General features: G+C 42.7%; 1 pseudogene; it reads right to left on the reverse strand.

The window, feature by feature from the left end:
* Positions 1-4036: 4036 nt before the first annotated feature.
* Positions 4037-17121, reverse strand: part of LOC124719700 — a 28158-nt pseudogene continuing 15073 nt past the window's right edge.

The raw sequence follows: 17121 nt of genomic DNA on the forward strand, positions 1-17121 counted from the left end.
TGGGCCTTTCTCCGTGAGGAAGTGCTTCTTCTTAGCTCGCTTTCCTTCCGTCGACTGGGCTTAACGTATAGTCACTTTTAAGCTCTTTTACTTCTTGCTTATGTAAGGTTATGATGTGAATGTTTATGATCTTAGTTGTTTTTGCACCCAAAATAAAGTATACTGATTCATCTGTCATCTCCACAAACTTCACTTGTCTCTCATCACAAGATATCACTTTGTCTAATACAATTCTTTATTTATATATAAAAACAAAGATGAGGTGACTTACCGAACAAAAGCGCTGGCAGGTCGATAGACACACAAACAAACACAAACATACACACAAAATTCAAGCTTTCGCAACAAACTGTTGCCTCATCAGGAAAGAGGGAAGGAGAGGGGAAGACGAAAGGAAGTGGGTTTTAAGGGAGAGGGTAAGGAGTCATTCCAATCCCGGGAGCGGAAAGACTTACCTTAGGGGGAAAAAAGGACAGGTATACACTCGCACACACGCACATATCCATCCACACATACAGACACAAGCAGACATATTTAAAGACAAAGAGTTTGGGCAGAGATGTCAGTCGAGGCAGAAGTGTAGAGGCAAAGAAGTTGTTGAAAGACAGGTGAGGTATGAGTGGCGGCAACTTGAAATTAGCGGAGATTGAGGCCTGGCGGATGACGAGAAGAGAGGATATACTGAAGGGCAAGTTTCCATCTCCGGAGTTCGGATAGGTTGGTGTTGGTGGGAAGTATCCAGATAACCCGGATGGTGTAACACTGTGCCAAGATGTGCTGGCTGTGCACCAAGGCATGTTTAGCCACAGGGTGATCCTCATTACCAACAAACACTGTCTGCCTGTGTCCATTCATGCGAATGGACAGTTTGTTGCTGGTCATTCCCACATAGAGTGCATCACAGTGTAGGCAGGTCAGTTGGTAAATCACGTGGGTGCTTTCACACGTGGCTCTGCCTCTGATCGTGTACACCTTCCGGGTTACAGGACTGGAGTAGGTGGTGGTGGGAGGGTGCATGGGACAGGTTTTGCATCGGGGGCGGTTACAAGGATAGGAGCCAGAGGGTAGGGAAGATGGTTTGGGGATTTCATAGGGATGAACTAACAGGTTACGAAGGTTAGGTGGACGGCGGAAAGACACTCTTGGCGGAGCGGGGAGGATTTCATGAAGGATGGATCTCATTTCAGGACAGGATTTGAGGAAGTCGTATCCCTGCTGGAGAGCCACATTCAGAGTCTGGTCCAGTCCCGGAAAGTATCCTGTCACAAGTGGGGCACTTTTGTGGTTCTTCTGTGGGGGATTCTGGGTTTGAGGGGACAAGGAAGTGGCTCTGGTTATTTGCTTCTGTACCAGGTCGGGAGGGTAGTTGCGGGATGCGAAAGCTGTTTTCAGGTTGTTGGTGTAATGATTCAGGGATTCCGGACTGGAGCAGATTCGTTTGCCACGAAGACCTAGGCTGTAGGGAAGGGACCGTTTGATGTGGAATGGGTGGCAGCTGTCATAATGGAGGTACTGTTGCTTGTTGGTGGGTTTGATGTGGACGGACGTGTGAAGTTGGCCATTGGACAGGTGGAGGTCAACATCAAGGAAAGTGGCATGGGATTTGGAGTAGGACCAGGTGAATCTGATGGAACCAAAGGAGTTGAGGTTGGAGAGGAAATTCTGGAGTTCTTCTTCACTGTGAGTCCAGATCATGAAGATGTCATCAATAAATCTGTACCAAACTTTGGGTTGGCAGGCCTGGGTAACCAAGAAAGCTTCCTCTAAGCGACCCATGAATAGGTTGGCGTACGAGGGGGCCATCCTGGTGCCCATGGCTGTTCCCTTTAATTGTTGGTATGTCTGGCCCTCAAAAGTGAAGAAGTTGTGGGTCAGGATGAAGCTGGCTAAGGTGATGAGGAAAGAGGTTTTAGGTAGGGTGGCAGGTGATTTTTCTTCTCTGAGCTGAATTTTACCACAACCCACCTAACAGACTGTGTAAAGTTAGCTCCACCCAATCGTAAATCATTCACTTTCAGTTGCTTTTTGCTTGCTAGTAACGTACCTTAACAAGAAAATGACTCTGGTCTACAGTTTCCACCTCTTGATGCCTTATTGAATTACTCTTACAAATAAGAATAACAATTAGAACATACAGGGTGACAATTACTGAACTATATGAAATAAAATTGTCATAACTTTTGAATGGTTTGTGTTAGCATGTTCAAACTGCGTAGTTGGCATTGCGGCATGATGGGAATTAGTATGCGCTGTATGGTTTGGTTTAGCAATGAAGCCCATTTTCATTTGGATGGGTTCACCAATAAGCAAAATTGATGCATTTGGGGGGCTGAGAATCCACATTTCGTGATAGAGAAGTCTCTCTGCCTTCAACGGGTGACTGTGTGGTGTGCAGTTTCAAGTCACGGAACAATTGTGTGATATTCCTTGATGGTGACTGCTGTATGGGTTATTGGGTTGGGTTGTTTGGGAGAAGAGACCAAACAGCGAGGTCATCTTTCTCTTCGGATTAGGGAAAGACGGGGAAGGAAGTCGGCCATGCCCTTTCAAAGGAACCATCCCAGCATTTGCCTGGAGCAATTTAGGGAAATCACCTAAATCAGGATGGCTGCACACGGGATTGAACCATCGTCCTCCCGAATGTGAGTCAAGTGTGCAAACCAGTGTGCCACCTCGCTTGGTACTTCTGTACGGTACGTGAAGGTTTCGGAAGATGATTTCACCCCCATTATCCAAAGTGACCCTGATTTAGACAAGATGTGGTTCATGTAAGACAGAGGTCAACCCCATCAAAGTAGTAGAGTGTTTCATGTGCTGGAGGAGCACTTTGGGGACCTCACTCTTTCTTTTGGGGCACCCGGAGGCCACTGGTATGGGCCTCTATTGGCTGCCATATTCTCCACATCTGAACACATTTGACTCCTTTTGGTGGGGCTATATTAAAGACATGGTGTACAGCAATAACCCCAAAACTGTTGTTGAACTGAAAACAGCCGTTCAAGAAGTCTTCGACAGCATCGATGTTCCAACACTTTAGCGGGTCGTGCAGAATTTCACTATTCGTCTGCGCCTCATCATCGCCAATGACAGCAGGCATATCGAACATGTCATTACCTAAATCTGAATATCTGTAGTGACACTTACATGTTTAATAAAGTGTGTGCACACTGTAGTTTGTTAGTAATTTACATTTTTTCGTATAGTTCAATAAATGCCACCCTCTAACTATGACATAGCAATGAAAGTTTCAAGGCAATGTAAAATACATAACGAGACTCATGTCCATTTAATGGCATTTGTCATCCAGTAAAGTTCACAATGTCGTATCTAAGCAGCCATTGTGCTCAGAACTTCCAAAACTGACCATGTATGGTGCTCGCTAGAACTTAATGGGAATAGTGTGATGTAAGTCGGGTTGTGTAAGGTAAACCCAGCTGACAGTATACACTCTTTCATTTTGGTAGTGATCTTACCAATTCTCAGACCAACAGCTTTACAATACTGCTATATTTAAAGTTTTGATTTGATATTCTGGAACAGACATGTATCCAAAATCAGTTCACAATTTAAAAAGTTTTGGAAGCCGTCCACATACTTGAGAAAGAACACATCCTCAGTGCCCGAATTGTATTTTTCCTTGCTAACATTTTTCTTGTGGAATGCAGGCAGCAGAGGCACATTCATGTATACTAGCTCCCTTCCGTCCACTCCACAGCCATACTGTCACCTGTGTAAACTCTTGTGGCTGCGAAACAGCTGGATGCAAACATTGCTGTGCAACAGTGGTCAGCAGTGTTGCCAAATGTGGCTGCAGCTTGTGTGGCCAGCCATTTTCTTAGAATGTGACAGCACAGTCACTCAACCAAGACAGATCAGAGGAAAACATAAAGCATGCAGCAATGCGGCCTTACTTCTGTCGGATGTCGCGCAGCACCTCCTGCTCTGTAGAAGTCAGCCCATTTTCTTAGAATGTGACAGCACAGTCACTCAACCAAGACAGGTCAGAGGAAAACATAAAGCACGCAGCAATGCGGCCTTACTTCTGTCGGATGTCACGCAGCACCTCCTGCTCTGTAGAAGTCAGCCCATCACGCAGGATTTGCAGGTTGGAGCGCAGGATTTGTGTGCTGTTGGTTCCGATGACGTGTGTCGCCTGGCCCTCACGTGTCAGGGCGTGGTGCATCGCCAGGCGGGCCAGCTCGACACCCCTCTCCTACGAAGATGAGACAGGCTATCAGTTCACACTGGCAGTGTCAGTAAACAAGAGTGTGACATCCATTAAAAAGTTATTAGTTTTGTAGCATTAAAGTCTTAATACTTTATATACTCGAATAATCCGCACCCTCGAATAATCTGCGCACCCCAATTCTGAGGAAGAGGGGGGAAAAATTATTTTTTGCTTTAATTTGTTTTATTTACAAAAATAATTGTTGCAACGTTATGATGTGTTCAAAAGTATGTATAATAACTACTGGTTTGAAGCAACGCTGCTGTACACATTGATACATCGTTAAAACGCAACCGATTCAGTGGCGTGCAGCTGGCCAACTGGCGGACAGGTGACCGGGGATCATTACCACCGCCATCCGGGACTCTATGCGTACCTGCAATAGCAAAAAAAGAAATGTGAATTATCTTGTTTAAGAATTTGTTAATAGGGTATGTGCAATAAAATATTTTAGTCAATACCGGTACGTTTCCTCTCTTACCACTCTATTCATCACTTTCATCGTCATCACTAGTGGGAGAATCATTGTCGTCTTCACCATCTTCCCACAGAGCGTCGTCCTCTGTTCCATCCACTGAATTTGTAATTCCACATTTTTTGAAGGATTTTTCCACCAGTGGTTGTGGAATGGAGTGCCGTGCACTTTTCACCCATTCACAAATCTGGGACAAATCCGGCCGCTTGATTTTTCCACTAGGTGTGAACTTATGGTTTTCATCAGCCATCCATTGCGTATATTGCTGTTTAAGTGCAGCTTTGAATGGCCGATTTATACACACATCTAGTGGTCGTAGGATGGATGTTCAGCCTCCAGGGATAATGACCAAGTCAGTTTTCCCTTTTTGTAATTTGTCTCGCACTTCCTCAGTTGTATGTCCGCGGAAGCCGGTCCAGGACCGACCTGTTGCGTAAATTCAGTAACGCACCAGGACGATGTTACCAAACGTGTGTCACCCAGTCAATTATAAGTTCATTGTCCATCCACTCTTTCAGATTCGCTCTGATATTTTCGGAATAGTTTTTCTTTTAAATATCACTTAAGGAGATAGCTTTCATCCATCGCCAACTACACACAACATCACTGTACATCTTTGTTTCTCACTGCCGCCAGTTCGTATCACAATGCTGGATTCTCCTTTCCTGTCCACTGTGTTGTCGAGCGGCATCTCAAAATAGACTGGCGTTTGATCCGCATTACCAATTTGCGATAATATATAAGACTGTTTCGGTGCAGATTTATCACATAACGACAAAAACTCACTATTTTTTCCTCATACTTTAAAGAGACCTTTGGAGAAAAGAGAACAACTTGTATGAATATCAAGAGCTCAGATGGAAACCCAGTTCTAAGCAAAGAAGGGAAAGCAAAAAGGTGGAAGGAGTATATAGAGGGTCTATAAAAGGGCGATATACTTGAGGACAATATTATGGAAACAGAAGAGGATGTAGATGAAGTTGAAATGGGAGATACGATACTGCGTGAAGAGTTTGACAGACCACTGAAAGACCCGAGTCGAAACAAGGCCCCGGGAGTAGACAACATTCCATTAGAACTACTGACAGCCTTGGGAGAGCCAGTCCTGACAAAACTCTACCATCTGGTGAGCAAGATGTATGAGACAGGCGAAATTCCCTCAGACTTCAAGAAGAATATAATAATTCCAATCCCAAAGAAAGCAGGTGTTGACAAATGCGAAAATTATCGAACTATCAGTTTAATAAATCATGACTGCAAAATACTAACGCGAACTCTTTACAGACGAATGGAAAAACTAGTAGAAGCCGACCTCAGGGAAGATCAGTTTGGATTCCGTAGAAATATTGGAACACGGGAGGCAATACTGACCCTATGACTTATCTTAGAAACTACATTAAGGAAAGGCAAACCTACGTTTCTGGCATTTGTAGACTTAAGAGAAATCTTTTGACAATGTTGACTGGAATACTCTCTTTCAAATTCTGAAGGTGGTGGGAGTAAAATACAGGGAGCGAAAGGCTATTTACAATTTGTACAGAAACCAGATGGCAGTTATAAGAGTCGAGGGACACGAAAGGGAAGCAATGGTTGGGAAGGGAGTGCGACAGGGTTGTATCCTCTCCCCAATGTTATTCAAACTGTATATTGAGCAAGCAGTGAAGGAAACAAAAGAAAAATTTGGAGTAGGTATTAAAATCCATGGAGAAGAAATAAAAACTTTGAGATTCGCCGATGACATTGTAATTCTGTCAGAGACAGCAACAGACTTGGAAGAGCAGTTGAACGGAATGGATCGTGTCTTGAAAGGAGGATATAAGATGAACATCAACAAAAGCAAAACGAGGATAATGGAATGTAGTCTAATTAAGTCAGGTGATGCTCAGGGAATTAGATTAGGAAATGAGACACTTAAAGTAGTAAAGGAGTTTTGCTATTTGGGGAGCAAAATAACTGATGATAGTCGAAGCAGAGAGGATATAAAATGTAGACTGGCAATGGCAAGAAAAGCGTTCCTGAAGAAGAGAAATTTGTTAACATTGAGTAAAGATTTGTGTGTCAGGAAGCCGTTTCTCAAAGTATTTGTATGGAGTGTAGCCATGTATGGAAGTGAAACGTGGACTGTAAATAGTTTGGACAAGAAGAGAATAGAAGCTTTTGAGATGTGGTGCTGCAGAAGGATGGTGAAGATTAGATGGGTAGATCACATAACTAATGAGGAAGTACTGAATAGGATTGGGGAGAAGAGAAGTTTGTGGCACAACTTGACTAGAAGAAGGGATCGGTTGGTAGGACATGTTCTGAGGCATCAAGGGATCACCAATTTAGTACTGGATGGCAGCGTGGAGGGTAAAAATTGTAGAGGGAGACCAAGAGATGAATACACCAAGCAGATTCAGAAGGATGTAGGTTGCAGTAGGTACTGGGAGATGATGAAGCTTGCACAGGATAGAGTAGCATGGAGAGCTGCATCAAACCAGTCTCAGGACTGAAGACCACAACAACAACAACATTCCTCGTAATCGCCTAGAAGCCGCTGAGTGATAGTAGTTTTCCTCCGGAATCCATTTCGGTTGAAAAATCTTGATAGCCAGCCCCGGCTACCTTTGAAACTGGTAATGCCTAGTTCTTTGGCTAAAGACAATGCTTTAAGTTGGCACATTTCACTTGTCACTGCACATCCGTATTGTCGCTTCTCATCTACATAATCGCAGAGCCTTTTCTCGAGGTCTGGATGCTTCGCTTTTTGGCCGCGAAAAGCCCGGCGATTACTATTAGTTTCTTGAAGCTGCATTTTATTTTTTCGCCAGCCACGAATACAACTCTCACTCGTGTCGTACTTTCTTTCTGCTGCACGGTTTGCAATATTCTCAGCTTCTTCAGTAATTTTCACTTTTTCTTTAGCAGTGTACGAGCAATAATGAGAACTTGTAGCCATAATTAACAAGTTTGAAGACGTTAATACTTCACCCCTAACGTGCTACTGATGCGTCACAGACTGAGGCCACAACAATGCAGTAGTATAATGGGATGTATTGTTAGAGGCGGAGCAGTACCAACAATGTTTCGAATAATCCACACACCCCAGTTTTTCGTCCTAAAATTCGGGAGAAAACATGCGCGGATTATTGGAGTATATACGGTATAATAGTACTGCAGAGTGATTTCTGCTGCGCCCACATTCATCCCATAAATAAACAATAAAAAGTTGTAGGGCAGTAGCTGTCTTCGCTGCAATTACTGTGTTAACATTTTATTCATCACGAGGGCAGTCACGTTGTAACGCGTGAAGTTATCTTGTGTGAAGATGAAGTTTTTCACTCTGTAATCTATATTAGCAATCAACAATCTCGGTACTCAGTTCCAACTATCTAACAGCTTCCAGGAGCACGAAAAATTTGATTTTCAGTATTTCTTGTAATTAGCGATTGAGTTCAAAATGCTGTCATTATCTACTCATCAAGAGGAATAATGTTGTGTTTAATATTCAACACAACTGAATAAGGAGGAACCTCTGAGGTAGGGTTTACGAGGAAAGGAAAGAAAACTCGCTGTCAGGCCCTGAAGACCACACAATAGTCGACAGACTGCTGTGTTATCCTCTGTCATTCATTGCCGTATACAGTATGGAGAGGCACAGGGTCGGCACACCCCACTCCCGGCCATTGTCAACATTTTGAGATTGAAGCCACTACCTCTCGATCAGGTAGCTCCTCAGCTGACATCATGAGGCTGAGAGTACCCAAGTCCTGTTTTCCCGCAAAGGAAAAATCTCTGGCAATACCAAACGAGGATCTGTCTCGTTCACCATTCAGCTGTGTAGACAGACATTGGGAGGATAATAACATTTAACTACGATGTTTTGGAGGTTGTGAGGTCAGCTGGGAAGGATATCAGGGGGAGAGGATCAGATTCAGGGGGTCAACTTGAAAAAATAATAACCTCACTCAAAATGGGTGATGAGAGGAATGCTACTGAGATTTTTGGAAGTGGAAGCTGCATTAGTCAGAGAGTATGAGGAGGAAATTCTTTTTTTGATTAACATCTTTGGGGTAGTTGCGGGAGAGAAAAGCCTAAGAAAGGTCACTAGTGTAGGTGTCGAGGGATCTAGTGGCAAAACAGATATGTTGCACAGGCTGTAGGGATGGGAGCATTTGATGTGGATGAGATGTAAGCTGTCAAAATGTACATTGACTCTGAGAAGCTCTTCTGCAGAAACCAGCACCGTGTCTTGCAAGACACAGCTGGCCCTCTTTGTGCATGATATACAACAGGCTCTAGATACGGCTCCCAGGGTGATGCTATATTACTCGACTTTCACCTGTTGCATGCTCCAAAAAATTGTGTGCTTATGGTCTATCCGATGACATGCGGTTCGATAGAAAGTTTTCTAACAGACAGAGCAGTATGTCATTCTGAATGAGGTGACTTCAACAGAAACAAGCGTAACTTCAGGTGTGCCCCAGGGCAGCATAATAGGACCACTGCTTTTTACAATTTACATAAATGATCTGGTTGATGGTATTGACAGTGGCATTAGACTGTTTGCCGATGTTGCTGTAATCTACAGGAAAGTAGTATCACAAGAAAGTTGTGAGCAAATCAATGAGGATTTGCAGAAAATAAATGCTTGGTGTAATGACTGACAGTTATCTCTCAATATTAGTATGTGTAATGTACTGTGTATAACAAGGCGGAAATCCCCATTGATGTCCGAGTACAAAATAAATGCCCAGTCTTTGGAAGTGGTAACATCCGACAAGTATCTGGGTGTGACTATTTGAAATGATCTCAAATGGAATGATCAGATTACACAAATAATGGGCAAGACGGGAGTGGTAACATCCGCCAAGTATCTGGATGTGACTATTTGAAATGATCTCAAATGGAATGATCAGATTACACAAATAACGGGCAAGACGAACTCTATGTTGCGGTTTATTGGTAGAAACCTGAAGCGATGCAGTCCTTCAACAAAGGAAATAGCTTACAATATGTTAGTTTGTCCAGTCTTAGAATATTGTTTGTCTGTATGGGATCCTTACCTGTCGGGTCTGATTCAAGAGATTGAGAATGTCCAAAGAAGAACAGCAAGATTCGTGACTGGTACATTTAGCCATCACGAGAGTGTTACAGATCTCACTGAAAGTTTGAAGTGGGACACACTTGCAGATAGACAAGGCGCTAAACAGAAGGGGCTGCTCACTAAAGTCCGAAATCTGATCTTTGCTGAGGATGTAGAGCACATATTATTACCACCAACTTTCAAATTGTGTAATGATCACCATTCAAAGATAAGGGAAATTAGAGCTTGTGCTGAAGTGTTCAGACAGTTGTTTTTCCCTCATGCGATCCGCGAGTGGAACAGAGGGGGGAAATATGACTTTGGCGCGAATTTTGCCCTCCGCCACACACCGCTTGGTGGCTAGCGGAGTATGTAAGTAGATATGTAGATGTAGATTACTGGTCAGTTTACCAGCTGCGACTGCTCCCAGTAGCACATTTTTACATCTGCAGCTACATCTGTACTCTGCAAACCACCGTGAGGTGCATCACAGAGGGTACATTCCATTGTACTGGTTGTTAGGGTTTCTTCCCATTCCATTCACGTATGGCACATGGGAAGAATGACTGAGTGCCTCTGTGTGTGCAGTATTTATTCTGATCTTATCCTCATGATCTCAATGTGAGTGATACGTAGCATGTTGTAGTACACTGAATTTGCTATAATTTTCATGCGTATGGCACTGTGTTATGTATAATTATTTTTGTGTTACAAGAATTTGAATATTGCATCCAAAATTATCAGCAGTAATAAACTTCCATCAGTAGGTGTACCTAGCTGCATTTTTCAACTGCTAATGTGCCATATGAAGTCATTGTGAGTGCAAAAGTTTTTGGTGATGTCTTTAGACCTTTTTCTACTGCGTGTGCAAATTTCAAAATAGCTAACTTGAATGAACAAAGAATATGCATTAAGTTTTGTTTTATGCTCAGCAGAACAGCAGCTGGAACCCACCATGTGCTACATGATGATTCTGGTGGGCAAGCAGGAAAATTTGAGTGTTTTAGTGATTTTAAGATGCCCAGGAGCCTGTACAGGATGACAAACACTCTGCCCAGCTGCCATAATACACAACTCCCAAAATGATCTTTCAAGCGCACAAAGAGATCAAAAAGGATAAAATACAAATAGTACATGTTTAAAATTTCATACGAGCTGTGTCTAGCTGATGAATTGAACAAAGAGACAAATTGCAGCGAATTTCGTTCCTCGTAAGTAGAAAGCACACCACTGAGGTAGAATGTACACCAGTGAGACTGTCGGGATTGGGTGCACAGTCAAATGTAAACGAGGATTCGAGATGATCCAAATTTCCTGCCCAGAGTCATAACTGCCAGTGAATTGTGGGCGTGTAGTTATGATCCTGAAACAAAGTGGTAGACCCTACAAAGCCATGGAATAAAGTTGTCTACAAGGCACTGTGCAAGCTGGTGGTGTGCCCATAATGGCGTGGGCTGTGTTTACATGGAATGGACTGGAACCTCTGGTCCAACTTAAATGATCATTGACTGGAAATGATTATGTTCAGATACTTGGAGACAATTTTCATTTGTGCACTTCACATTCCCATACAACGATGTCACCAGGCGACACTTGTTCATGATTGGATTGAAGAACGTTGTACACAATTTGAGTGAAATGATTTGGCCCCCCAGACTGCCCGACACAATTCCCCTTGAACATTTATGGGACGTGTAGTCAAGAGGTCAAGTCTGTGCACAAAATCTTGGACTGGCAACACTTTCGTGACAATGAACGGCTTAGAGGCAGAGTGGCTCAATGTATCTGCAGGGGACATCGAATGACTTGTCGAGTCTGTACCGTGCCGAGTTGCTGCACTACACTAGACAAAAGGAGGCCCGTTGTGATATTAGGAGGTATCCCGTGACTTTTGTCACCTCAGTATATTGTACACTACTGGCCATTAAAATTGCTACACCAAGAACAAATGCAGATGACAAACAGGTATTCATTGGACAAATATATTATACTAAAACTGACATGTGATTACCTTTTCATGCAATTTGGGTGCATAGATCCTGAGAAATCAGTACCCAGAACAACCAACTCTGGCCGTAATAATGGCCTTGATATGCCTGAGCATTGAGTCAAACAGAGCTTGGGTGGCGTGTACAGGTACAGCTGCCCATGCAGCTTCAACACGATACCACAGTTCATCAAGAGTAGTGACTGGCGTATTGTGACGAGCCAGTTGCTTGTTTTCAATTGGTGAGAGATCTGGAGAATATGCTGGCCAGGGCAGCAGTCGAACATTTTCTGTATCCAGAAAGGCCCGTACAGGACCTGCAACATGTGGTCGTGCACTATCCAGCTGAAATGTAGGGTTTCGCAGGGATCGAATGAAGGGTAGAGCCACGGGTCATTACACATCTGAAATGTAACGTCCACTGTTCAAAGTGCCATCAATGCGAACAAGAGGTGACCGAGACGTGTAACAAATGGCACCCCATATGATCACGCCGGGTGATAAGCCAGTATGGCGATGATGAATACACGCTTCCGATGTGTGTTCACCACGATGTCGCCAAACATGGATGTGACCATCATGATGCTGTAAACAGAGCCTGGATTCATCCAAAAAAATGACATTTCACCATTCGTGCATCAAGGTTCGTCATTGAGTACACCATCACAGGCACTCCTCTCTCTGATACAGCGTCAAGGGTAACCACAGCCACGGTCTCCGAGCTGATAGTCCATGCTGCTGCAAACGTCGTCGAACTGTTCGTGCAGATGGTTGTTGTCTTGCAAACTTCCCCATCTCTTGACTTAGGGATCGAGACGTGGCTGCATGATCCGTTACAGCCATGCGAGTAAGATGCCTGTCATCTCGACTGCTAGTGATACGAGGCTGTTGGGGTCCAGCACGGCGTTCCGTATTACCCTCCTGAACCCACCGATTCCATATTCTGCTAACAGTCATTGGATCTCGACCAACGCGAGCAGCAATGTCACTATATGATAAACCACAATGGCGATAGGCTACAATCCGACCTTTATCAAAGTCGGAAACGTGATGGTACGCATTTCTCCTCCTTACACGAGGCATGACAACAGCGTTTCACCAGGCAACGCCGGTCAACTGCTGTTTGTGTATGAGAAATCGGTTGGAAACTTTCCTCATGTCAGCACGTTGTAGGTGTCGCCACCGGCGCCAACCTTGTGTGAATGCTCTGAAAAGCTAATCATTTGCATATCACAGCATCATCTCCCTGTCGGTTAAATTTTGCATCTGTAGCATGTGGTGTAGCAATTTTAATGGCCAGTAGTGTATGTGTCATCTTTTACCTCCACTTAGCTTCTTACACGCCGACACGTCTTTATCCTGCCGTTACATTACCTGGCCTCGCACCCACCTTGCAGTAGTCGGCTGCCACCCTGCTCACGTCCTGCAGCTCCTGGGATGCCGGGTGCCACGGCTGTGGCCCCACGCTACTCAGTAGGCCCATCGCCGTACCTGCCGCGCAGATGACGCCCACGCCCTTCTCCTGCCGAAGGGATGAAAATGGGACATTTTGTTCACTCGCTCACACACTGAATCGAATAATAAGAGCCTTTGAGGATATGGAAGGAGTGAAGGTGTGGCCACTGCGCCCTACTTCTCTAAAGTATATTGACAACAAATTATGACTGGCACTAAACTACTCATACAGAGGGCTGTAAAGAAAACTGTAAATAAGTTTCATGCCCAAAAAGGACAAATAGAAGCACAATAATCCCACTGTTTCACAACTTACCAAAAAAAATAATCCCACTGTTTCACAACTTACCAAAAAAAAAAAAAAAAAAAAAAAAATAGTTATTTAAATAAATAAGGAAAATAATACAAAACACCCAAATCTGGGAATCTCCACATAAAACTGACCCCAGTCTTCCAGCTATGCATTTTCCTAGTCTGTAACTATTAACTTATGTTAGATCTCCACTTTTCAGTGGAGCACGTTCATTATCTGCTACAATTGTTCCTTGACAGACAATCATTAATTACTTCATAGTGAAAAATGTCCATTGTGTGTAGCAATTTTTTGCCCCCCCCCCCCCCCTTACCCGATTGTTTTTGAACAGCGGTATGCAAGTTGTTTCACGAGATGAGACTTGTTTTGGCCAGATCTTACTCTGTGCTGTTTGTTGCAGACTGTAACAAATAATTTGGGGAAGACTGATTAAAGCACTATTCTAAAAAAAGGAGAAGGGTTGGAAGGATGGCAGTAAGAAATAAAATAACATTGTGTATCATTTGAAATGTGAAATTGCGACTGATTAAAGCACTATTCTAAAAAAAGGAGAAGGGTTGGAAGGATGGCAGTAAGAAATAAAATAACATTGTGTATCATTTGAAATGTGAAATTGCTGATAAAAATTGGGTTGGTCTTTTCCTAAAAGGCCACAAAATCACACTGTCAGAACTAAAGTCTACCAGAACATTTTCAAGTGAAAGTCTCAGACTTAGCAAAGATAGCACACAAAACTTTAATAAGTTTTAAAATTCTGTACTAATTTCACTCTTTTTAATATTTTTCTAATTTTTTTAAAATTTATTTTTATTTTTTTATTTTTTTTCCTTGGAATTGGTTTTCCATACATTATTTTTATTATTATTATTATTGATTATCAGACTCACCTCGAAATGTAACCCACAACTTTATAGAAAACCTAAATTCACTAATACACAAGTTCCCCAATCATACTGTCATCATCGGAGGAGACTTTAATCATCCAACAATCACTGGGGATAATTACAGTTTTGTAAATGATGGATATGAAAAAAGAAGTCCTGTGGAACAGAACAATATGTCTTCTCTAAGACCTAGTTACAACAAATTGTTCAGAAGCCCACTCATGACAGAAATATACTGGATCTAAAGGCCCCCTACACAGTCAAACCAACTGTAGAACTTTACTAAATTTGTAAAGTATTTGACTGTGCATTGTTCTGTCTGATATGTTTGTCAGTGCCTGGATTTAGTTGACAATGAAAGAGCAAAAAATTACAATGATTGACAGATGGGATTCATTGTTCTGTACATCGTGAAGCACTTTGTGCTAAATTTGCAAGCATGTAGCGCATGAAGAAATTAGTGGTACAAATAGCAAAATTTCTGAAGTTGCACAATTTATTGTCTTGTCATGAACAAAGAGTATGGAGTACGAAGAGAATGGAGACTTTTTATATCAGTGCAAAGTACATCGGTTAGCCCACCCGGTTGGCCGTGCGGTCTAACGCATGGCTTTCCGGGCGGGAAGGAGCGTCTAGTCCCCGGCACGAATCTGCCCGGCGGATTTGTGTCAAGGTCCGGTGAACCGGCCAGTCTGTGGATGGTTTTTAGGCGGTTTTCCATCTGCCTCGGCAAATGTGGGCTGGTTCCCCTTATTACGCCTCAGTTACACTATGTCGGCGATTGCTGTGCAAACAAATTCTCCACGTACGCGTGCACCACCATTACTCTACCACACAAACATAGGGGTTACACTCATCTGGTGTGAGATGTTCCCTGTGGGCGGGAGGGGGGGGGGGGGGGGTTCCACCGGGGGCCGAACCGCACAATAGCCCTGCGTTCGGTGTGGGGCAGTGAAGGGGTGAAGTGGACTGCGGTAGTTGTCGTGGGGTTGTGGACCACTGCGGCTGTGGTGGGGACGGAGCCTCTCTGTTGTTTCTAGGTCCCCGGTTAACATACAATACAATACATTGGTTAAGTCAAACAGCATGCCTGGAATGCTTTTTCACTATCGTTGAATTTGTGAAGGAAAAAGGAGTGCAGGAATGAAAATTAGAACACCTGGAATGGATTGAAGACCTCGCATTTTAAGTGGACATGACTGCACAGTGGCCACAGACACTGCAAGATGAGAAACAACTTCTTTCTGATTTGGTGGGGAGGCATTTAAAAAGAAAATGACTTTGTAGAAGTCATACATTCTGACAAACACAGTTTAGTTACTAAGTTCAATGCTGTTAAAGAAAATACACGGATTGAAGAATTCATTACAGCCTTGAAAGAGTTACGAGGATAGTTTCTGAAATGTTCTGAGGACTTTGTCAATCTTACGTATGTTTTCAAGCTGTTTGTGTGTTTGCTTGCCAATTTAGTTGTGCATGTGCGTGTGCAAATGTAACTGACAGGCCTATCACATAATTCCTATTTCAGAGACAAATCCTTTTACTTTAAACCTGTCCAGGACATCTACATTGCCCGGACACCTATATTGACATTGCCAGGACACCTATAATGCTTACCTTAAGTAGTTTCCACACCTCCATAACGAGGTTGCAAAAGTGCCACAATATTTATATCAATATATGTGTGTGTGAAAGACCTTTTTTTAGTTATGAAACTAAATAAGTCACGATTATGTAACAGCTTGAGGCCAAAAACATGTAAAATTGTCTGTGTCTGTCAGTTGCCAGCAGTTTGTACCAGATAAAGATTATATTATGCCAGTAATAATGAAATAATACTGAAAATCCTTATTGTTTGTGATCTATGTTGTTGAGAAATTTGAAACATAAAACGGTCATATGCAGAGCAACTGCATTGCCATTTAAATGCAACATGTTTGCAGTCTCCCCCTGCTCACACTTAGAAAGTGTGGCAGAGGAGGAAGTTTGCAGCCAGATTGAGAACTATGGCGCTCCTGCCAGGACACAGCCAGTAATCCAAAATCTTGGCCGCCCCAGCCTTACACCAATTGAGACAAGATTTGTTTAAGCTTCTGTCAAACCATGTGGAATCAACAGGGAACATATCTTCTCCACAGCTAAATAGTTACAGAAAATCAAATGTGCTACTGTCTTCAGTAGGCATACAAATGCCTCTGTCTCACAGTAAGTCAGATATCAAACCTTTTCAATAGTGTTGCATACGGCACCCATATTTTTTGGAACAACAAGCTATTTTAGTCGACCCTCATAAGATTCACCACTGACAGAAGGAAGACCACAATTAAATTCTGCAAATGGATTGTAAAATATGTTTTTTGAATGTGACTGATTACCAAAAGCTGAACAAAGTGATTTGAGGCAGCGTCGTCAAGTTAAGCCATTAATTGCAAAAATTGTAAAAAAAATGCATGCAACAAAATGCATCATGTGAAATTTCTATTTCTACAGACAGTCACTGTAAACAAACTGCTCTATCAATTTCTGAGGTGTCATGTTTTTAATGATGACAAATGACACAAGTAAAGTCACTTCTTAAAAGTGAAATCTAGAGATTATTTCTAAAAAGTTAGAAAGCAATGCTGTTAATGTTGGTAATTGACCATTTTTCAAAATAAACTAGTAGAATGTCTGTTTATGACTGAAAATTCAATCATTTCTTGATTTTTTTTTTT

This window comes from Schistocerca piceifrons, chromosome 11, assembly GCF_021461385.2.
Source record: "Schistocerca piceifrons isolate TAMUIC-IGC-003096 chromosome 11, iqSchPice1.1, whole genome shotgun sequence".
In the NCBI taxonomy this organism is placed as follows: Eukaryota; Metazoa; Arthropoda; class Insecta; order Orthoptera; family Acrididae; genus Schistocerca; species Schistocerca piceifrons.